Below are 8,531 nucleotides of genomic sequence, written 5' to 3' on the forward strand. Positions count from 1 at the left end.
GTGTACCCAGAGACATGTACAAGAATGGGCATGGTGTTACTCATAATTACTTCAACCATAATTCATCCAACAGACTGAGTTTATTCAACATGATGGATATATGCATGAATAAGTGGAAATGATTAATTACAACTGTGTAACAACATGGGTGAAACAAAGATAATATGCATCCAAAGAGGTCAGACATATAAAAAATAACAGTGTGATTCTGCTTATATAAAGTTAAAAAAATGTAGACTCAAAAGATGAATGCTTTATAGTAAAATCATAAAAAAGAAACAAGAAAGAGATTACCATATGTGTCAGGATGTTGCTTACCTTTGAGGAGGGGAAAGGGATTAGTGATTGTGATAGAGCACAAGAGAAACTTCTGGATTGCTGCCTGTGTTCTCTTTCTTGATTCAGGTGGTGGCTTTTCAAGTGTTCAGTTAGTAATGAATTGCTGAATAGTACATGCTTTTATGTGTGCTTTGCTATATGTACATTTTATTTCATAATAAAGTTTAAAAATACAGATATTTAAATTATGTAACTTACACCATATAAGTTGGAGTGGAGGAAACTGCATTATAGTGTTCTAAGGTCATGATGACACCCAGGAGGAGTAAAGATGTTGCTTAAGCTAGATTTTCAGTTGGGGATGCATGCTACAATCTCTTTGGTAATCATTAAAAGAATAGAAATAGGATATAAATACAAATAAAGGAAAAATTGATAAAAATTTCAACTCAAAACAGCAAAAGAAAAAACCCTAAAACTAGACCTTATTGTTTAGAAATGCATACATAGTTGAGAAAAGTATAAAGAAAGTCGTGAAGTGATTTACTATATAAGTCAGAGTATGCTTCTGATAGGGATGGACATTCAAAGGCATCACTCAGAGAGGCTCTTGGTTACTAAGGGCAATATTTTGTTTCTTATACTTGGACATTTTTTTACAAGCATTTTTCTATTTATACTTATTTACTATACATTTGTATTTTATGCATTTTTCTGCATGTGTCTGTATTTCAAAATGTAAAGGTTTCTAAAAAGAAAAATCAGTTTCTGTAAATCACATTAATAGTTGAAAGAGTAAAATCACATGATCATCTCAAATAGATGCAGAAAACATTTTGATATAATTCAACACATTTTTAAAGTTCTATTTTTTAAAAAGCATTTTTTTCTGGTAAAGAATGGATATCTGTATGCGTATGTATAGACATGTGCATGTATAAATAAGAACCCAAAACTACTGCAAAACAATCTTGAGAAAGAAGAACAGAGCTGGGGGAATCACACTCCCTGACTTCAAACTTCACTACAAAGCTACAGTAATCAAAACAGTATGGTACTGGCACGAAAACAGATACATAGATCAGTGGAAAAGAATAAAGAGCCCAGAAATAAACCCAGGTACTTATAGTCAATCTATGACAAAGGAGGCAAGAATATACACTGGAGAAAAGACAGTCTCTTCAATAAGTGGTGCTGGAAAAACTGGACAGCTACATGTAAAAGAATGAAATTAGAATATTCTCTAACACCATATACAAAAAAACTCAAAAAGTATTAAAAACCTAAATGTAAGATTGGAAACCATAAAACTCCTAGAAGAAATCAGGGTAGAACACTGACATAAATTGTAGCGATATTTTTTTGGATCTGTTTCCTAAAGCAAAGGAAATAAAAGCAAAAGTAGACAAATGGGACCTAATTAAACTTCAAAGCTTTTGCACAACAAAGGAAACCATAAACAAAAGAAAAAGACAACCTATAGACTGGGAGAAAATATTTGCAAATGATGCTACTGACAAGGGATTTATTTCCAAAATTTGCAAGCAACTCATGTAACACAACACCAAAAAAACAAACAACCCAATTTAAAAATGGGCAGAAGACCTGAATAGACATAGTCCCAAAGAAGGTATATAGATGGCCAACAGGCACATGAAAAGATGTTCAACATCACTAATCAGAAGAGAAATGCAAATCAAAATCACAATGAGATATCACCTCACACCTATCAGAATGGCTATCATCAAAAAGAACACAAATAATAAGAATTGGCTAGGATGTGGAGAAAAGGGAACCCTTGTACACTGTTCATGGCAATGTAAATTGGTGAAGTCACTGTGGAAAACAGTATGGAGGTTTCTCAAAAAACCAGAAATAAACTACCATACAACCCAACAATTTTACTCCTGGGTATATATCCAAAAAAACACAAAAACACTAAGTTGAAAAAAAATCCTTGCACCCCAGTGTTCATAGAATTATTTACAATTGCTAAGATATGGAAGCAACCTAAATGTCCATCAACAGATGAATGGATAAAGAAGATGTGGTGTGTGTGTATATATACATATACACACACAGTGGAATATTACTCAGCCATTAAAAAGAATGAAATTTTGCCATTTGCAACAATATGGGTGGACTTGGAGGGTATTATGCTAAGTTAAATGTCAGACAAAAGCACTTTGACTATATGATATCACTTATATTTGGAATCTAAAAAATACAACAGACTAGTGAATATAACAGCAAAAATAAAAACAGCCTCCCAGATATAAAGAACAAACTAGTGGTTACCAATGTGGAATGGGAAAGGGGGAGGGGCAATATAAGGATATGGGATGAAGAGGTACAAACTATTATGTATAAAATAAGCCACAAGGATATATGGTACAATACAGGGAATATAGCCAATATTTTATAATTATAAATGGAGTATAACCTTAGAAAAGAGTGAATCACTATATTGTACACCTGTAACACATATTGTACATAAACTGTTTCAATGCAAAAATAATAAATGAAAGAAAACAATGAAATAATAAGCATTCTTTTTTTCTGATAAAGGATGCATATCTACATGCATATGTACAGACATATTTATGTATAAACAAGAATGCAAAACTACTGCAAATGTTGTCCTTAATGCTATAATCTTTACCTTTAAGACCCAGAGCAAGCCAGGGATGCTTACCGTCACCACTTCTATTCAACGTTGTATGTTCCATAATCATGAGAGAAATAAAAGGCCTAAGAATGAGAAAAGAAGGAACAAACTTTTTTACTCTGACATGATTATGTACGTGGAAGATCCAAAAATACACAAATTATTAGAATTGATAAGAAAGTGGCATCTCGTAAGGTGGTGTTTGGAGCCCCTGAATGCTGGTTAAGTCAGAGACCCTAGTAAACCCAGACCTCAGATTCATGTGTGTTTTTAAAAAGGGAGGGATGGTGAGTGGGTTGGCTTATAATACAATGCTCATCAGTGTGGCTGTGAGGATTATAATCAAATAATGAACTTGGAAGTGTCAAGCAAAATGCTATCCCACAGTAGATACTCATTTATTAAGAAACACCAATTATCTGCGTGGTTGAACTGATCCTTTTCCTTCAGGCTCTTGTCAGGTAGTCATTTCTGAGGGAACATGCCTACTTATTTTCTCTTCTTAGCACTTAGCACCATCTAACGTACTATATGCTATTTCTCATCTCTCTACTCAGAAATAAGCTCCCAGGGACTTTCTAGGTGGTGTAGTGGTTAAGAATCTGCCTGCCAATGCAAGGGACATGGGTTTGATCCCTGCTCCAGGAAGATCTCACATGCTATGGAGCAACTAAGCCCATGTGCCACAACTATTGAGCCTGTGTGCCACAACTACTGAAGCCCACATGCCTAGAGCCCATGCTCTGCAACAAGAGAAGCCACCACAATGAGGAGCCTGCACACCACAATGAAGAGTAGCCCCCACTCTCCGCAACTAGAGAAAGCCTGCGTGCAGCAATGAAGACCCAACGCAGCCAATAAATAAATGAAAGAAAGGAAGGAAGAAAGAGAGAGAGAGAAAAGAAAGAAAGAGGAAAGAAAGAAAGAAAGAAAGAAAGAAAGAAAGAAAGAAAGAAAGAAAGAAAGAAAGAAAGAAAGAAAGAGAGAGAGAGAGAGAGAGAGGGAGGAAGGAAAGAAAGAGAGAGAGAGAGAGAGAAAGAAAGAAAGAAAAGAAAGAAAGAAAGAAAGAAAGAAAGAAAAGAAAGAAAGAAAGAAAGAAAGAAAGAAAGAAAGAAAGAAAAAGAAAGAAAGAGGGAGAGAGGAAGGAAGGAAGGAAGGAAGGAAGGAAGGAAGGAAGGAAGGAAGGAAGGAAGGAAGAAAAAGAAAGGAAGGAAGGAAGGAGGGAGGGAGGAAAAGAAAGGAAAGAAACTCCCAGAGGAATTATTTTTGTTTGCAGAACCACCTGTGCCTGACCCATAATAGGTGCTCAATAAATTTGTGTTGAATCAGTAGATAAATGGGTTAATTTACTCACTCACCATCCTGCCCTGATCTGAGCTACTGCATTATAGTAGGTACCGGGTTGTGGTCACTAGGATACTGCATGGTAGGAGCCTTGTGATACTTTTTCAGCCTCATCACCTCTCAGTCTCTTCCCTGTGGAGAGAGGGTAGGGTTGGAGATTAGATATGTGTGACTATTAGAATTAGTAAGAAGGGCAATGGAGCGCCCAAAAGTTGGGAGAGAGGTCCAGAAAAGCAGATGTGGGAATACCGAAGGCAGACTCCTAGTATCCTGAGTTGGCATTCTGCACCAGCACTGCTCAAAGTGTCACTTGCCCACTTTGAAGAGGGACTTATCATTGACTTGTTTTTTGTAAAGAGTCTCCAGCCCTGGATTTCTAGGTAGGATTTCTCAAAACTCTACCACGTGATTTTAACTGGTTTTTTTTTAAGCTTAATTAAAGTCTCCCAAATGATTTACATGAAATAGGTAGTAGCATACAGACAAGATCACTATACTAACTACTACACTATTTAGATTGTGTCTACGCTTTCATAATGCTTAGTTCTTTCCTTTGAAATACTTAACATACTTATTGTTTAATCTATTATTTTTAATGATTTGCTCAATAGCTCTTTCCCAGTCAAACTGTAACCTCCATGAGGGCAAAGGTCATGTTCGCCTTGCTCACCGCCAGGTCCACAGAATGTATCATAGTGTACAGACGGTAAACATTTATTGCATTATCTAAAGATCAAGATTTATAGACATATTAGACCAAAGTATAAATCACATATTTCTTGACTATGATTTTACAATTAATGAAACTTTTGGTATTGTTCCAGATATAACTTGGAAAATTATTCTTATTCAATAATTGAATTCAAGAAGACTCCTTGTACTGTCTCTTTCTGGCCTTAAGCTAGCTGTCTGCTTTTTCCCCTGATCCAATCAGGAGACCCTCATCAAACCTAGTATAACCTAAACTGACTATGCATTTGATCAACTTGTTCTCCCCTCATAAGCGCGTGTTCTTTTGGAAGAAGCTTACCCTACCTGTCCCACTGCTGAGATGACAAGCCAGCTTCCTCTCACTTGTTCCCAGTAATTATCAGTAATTATCCCCAAAGGAAGGATTTTCTTATTGAAACAGAGATTTTAAAAACTTTTATCCCAACATTAGTTCATTCCATCTTCTTTCTCCTGAACCAATTTTAAATATACTTGAACCATTTAAATATATGTGGATAGTGATATTCCCTATGTCCTTATGGTAGGGTAAGTGCATGTTTGCCTTCTCTCTCCCTCCAGATTAGTTGTTCTTGACCCTGGCTTCACGTTGGAATCACCTGAGGAGTTTTGAAAGCATACTTATGTCTGGGTCCCATTTCAGAATGTCTTATGTAAATTATTTATGGTGAAGTCCAGGCACAGATGGATTTGTAAAACTTCCCAGGAATTATAGCCCACAAGGTAGAGCCTCTCACCTCCACAAGCCATATCCCTGTCTCCCTCAACATCGCTTACCAGAGAGCACGGAGCAGGGCTCTCTCCTCGGGGTTTCCTGGAAGTGTCAAGCCTTCTCTTTAGCAAAAGGAGATCATAATTGGTTTCTGATCATTCATTTCATCAGTTGACTGCCTGATTCCTGAGCTTGGGAAGTGGGAATCTCACTTTTCAGCCAATTTGCTGGGTCCTGAGATCATAAGTGTAGAATCCCTTATGTGGGGCATTTGTCAATGCTGTGTAAACTAGCAAATGTTTAACCATCATTAAAAAGAAACGAAAATGAAGCCCCAGTAAAACAAGGTAAAACCTCAAGTAAAAGGTGACACAGAATATCAATCCTCAGCAGGGTTTTCAGAACCTGTCTCACAGAAGAGGCCCTTAGGGGTGAAGAAAAATTTAAGTCCTCATTCACTGGCTCTTAAACAGGAGCCCCAGGCAACAGCGACTTTTTTGAAGGATTTGCTGCCCAATGGCATGTGAAGACATCTGTTGGCCCAATAGTTGAAAGCAAGAGACTGGTGATGTCACTGGCACTCAGCTTTTAGAGTGGTTTGTCCAATACAAAAACAAACAAAAAGAAAGTGCTGTTCCTTCACTTGTTCATGAGACCCTGTAACATCTCCCAGAGCAGGAAGAGCATTAAGTGACAGGTACAATTTAGATGAGGAGAAGAATGGCAGAAGGAAGAAAGCATGAACACTCTAAGCACCAGAAAGAACTGTAGCAAAGACAAAAACAAGGACATGGGTAAATATGGGGGTATCATTTAAAGAAATTGCTAAATAGTTATCCAACCTTTGGCCATGTACACACCCTTACCAACATTTGGTGTTGTCACCCTTTTTAAAAAATTTTAATCATTCTGGTGAGGGCGATATGGTACCCCTAGTTTCAGTCTTCATTTCCTTCATGTATAATGATGTTAAACATTTTTTTGTGTGTTAATAGCTGTTTTTGAAATGTCTGTTCACCTTTAGCCCTTTTTTTTTTCTTTTCTTTTTTTTTTTTTTGGCTCTGTCTCTCTCAAACCCTACTCAGGTCCACACACTCAGCTCCAGTAACCTCTACCGTAGAGGAGGTCATGTCAGTCCACTTCTTTCCTTCCCCTTTGACTTATAAAACAAAAACAAACAAACAAAATAGCCCAGTTTTTAGTTAGGTTGTTTGTCTTTTTATTATAGTTTTGTAGAAGTTCTTTATATGTTCTGGGTAAAGATCTTCCATGGATTGCCTGTTTATTTTCTTACTAGTCTTTTGATGAACAGAAGCATTTATGTTTGATAAACCCTGGTTTATCAGTTTTTTTGTTTATGACTTAAGAAACCTTTGCTATCTCCAGATTGTAAGGGTATTCGCCTATGCTTTTGCTATAGGTGTTAAAGTTTTAGATTTTACATTTAGGCCCATGATCCATCTTGAATTAAAGTTTGTTCATAGATGATTTAGGGAACTATGATCTTTTTAAAAATACAAATATTTAGTTATTTTGTCTTCCAAGCAGCTTGCTGGGATGTGTGTGTGTGTGTGTGTGTGTGTGTGTGTAGATATATTGAATTTGACCAGTTTTGGGAGAATAGAAATTTTAACGATTTTGAGCTTTCAGAGCCATTAACATTGTACATCTTTTGATTTCGGTAATACTTTGTAGAGTGTAGAGGTCATGGACTTTTTATTAGATTTAATCTTAGGCATATAAAGTTTTTGGATTTTTTAGATTTCAATTTCCAGTAGATTTTGCTATTATATAGAAATACAACTGATTTTTATATACCAACCTTGAGGCCTGCAATTTTCGTAAGTATTCTATTGGGATGTATAGCTCCCATAGGTTTTCTTTTTTTTTTAATTAATTAATTAATTTATTTATTTATTTATTTTTTGCATTTTAATTTATTTATTTTTTGGGGGTACACCAAGTTCAATCATCTGTTTTTATACACATATCCCCGTATTCCCTCCCTCCCTCAACTCCCCCCCCACCCTCCCTCGAGTCCCCCCACCCTCCCCATCCCATAGGTTTTCTATGTACACAATGGTGTCACTGACAAATAGCAATTTTCTTCGTCCTTCCTGATTATTTTATTTTTTTATTTATTTATGAACCAGCTAGAGTTTCTACCATGTTGGGTTTTTTTAAAGCTCCTTATTGGAATATAATTTCTCTACACTGTTGTGCCAGTTTCTGCTGTACAGCAAAGTGAATCAGCTGTATTTACACATATATCCCCATGTCCCCCCCTCCCACGACCCCTTTCCACCCTACTTATGGCCAGCCCTCTAAGTCATCACCCATCATTGAGTTGATCTCCCTGTGTTATGCAGCAGCTTCCCACTAGCTGTCTATTTTACATTTGTCTACAATGTTGCTGAATAAAATACTGAGAGCAGACATTTCTGCTTTATTCCTATCTTAGATGGGAAAAATTCAGTGTTTCACCATTAGGTATGATAATAGACCAAGATTTTTAAAAATATATGCCTTTTATCACATTTGAGAAATTACTTTCTATTCCTAGTTATGCTGAGTTTATAGAAAAATATATACCTTTATATAAAAAGGTACTGAGTTTTGTCAAAGATTTTTTTCTGCATCTATTGAGGAGATCATATGGAGATCATTTTTCCTCTATTATTGTGGTGAGCTACAATGAATCATTTTGTTGATGGTTTCCTTTGCTATGCAAAAGACTGTTAAGTTTGATTAGGTTTATTTTTGCTTTTGTTGCCTTTGCTTTGGGTGTCAAATCCAAAA

Source organism: Hippopotamus amphibius, chromosome 15 (assembly GCF_030028045.1).
Source record: "Hippopotamus amphibius kiboko isolate mHipAmp2 chromosome 15, mHipAmp2.hap2, whole genome shotgun sequence".
In the NCBI taxonomy this organism is placed as follows: Eukaryota; Metazoa; Chordata; class Mammalia; order Artiodactyla; family Hippopotamidae; genus Hippopotamus; species Hippopotamus amphibius.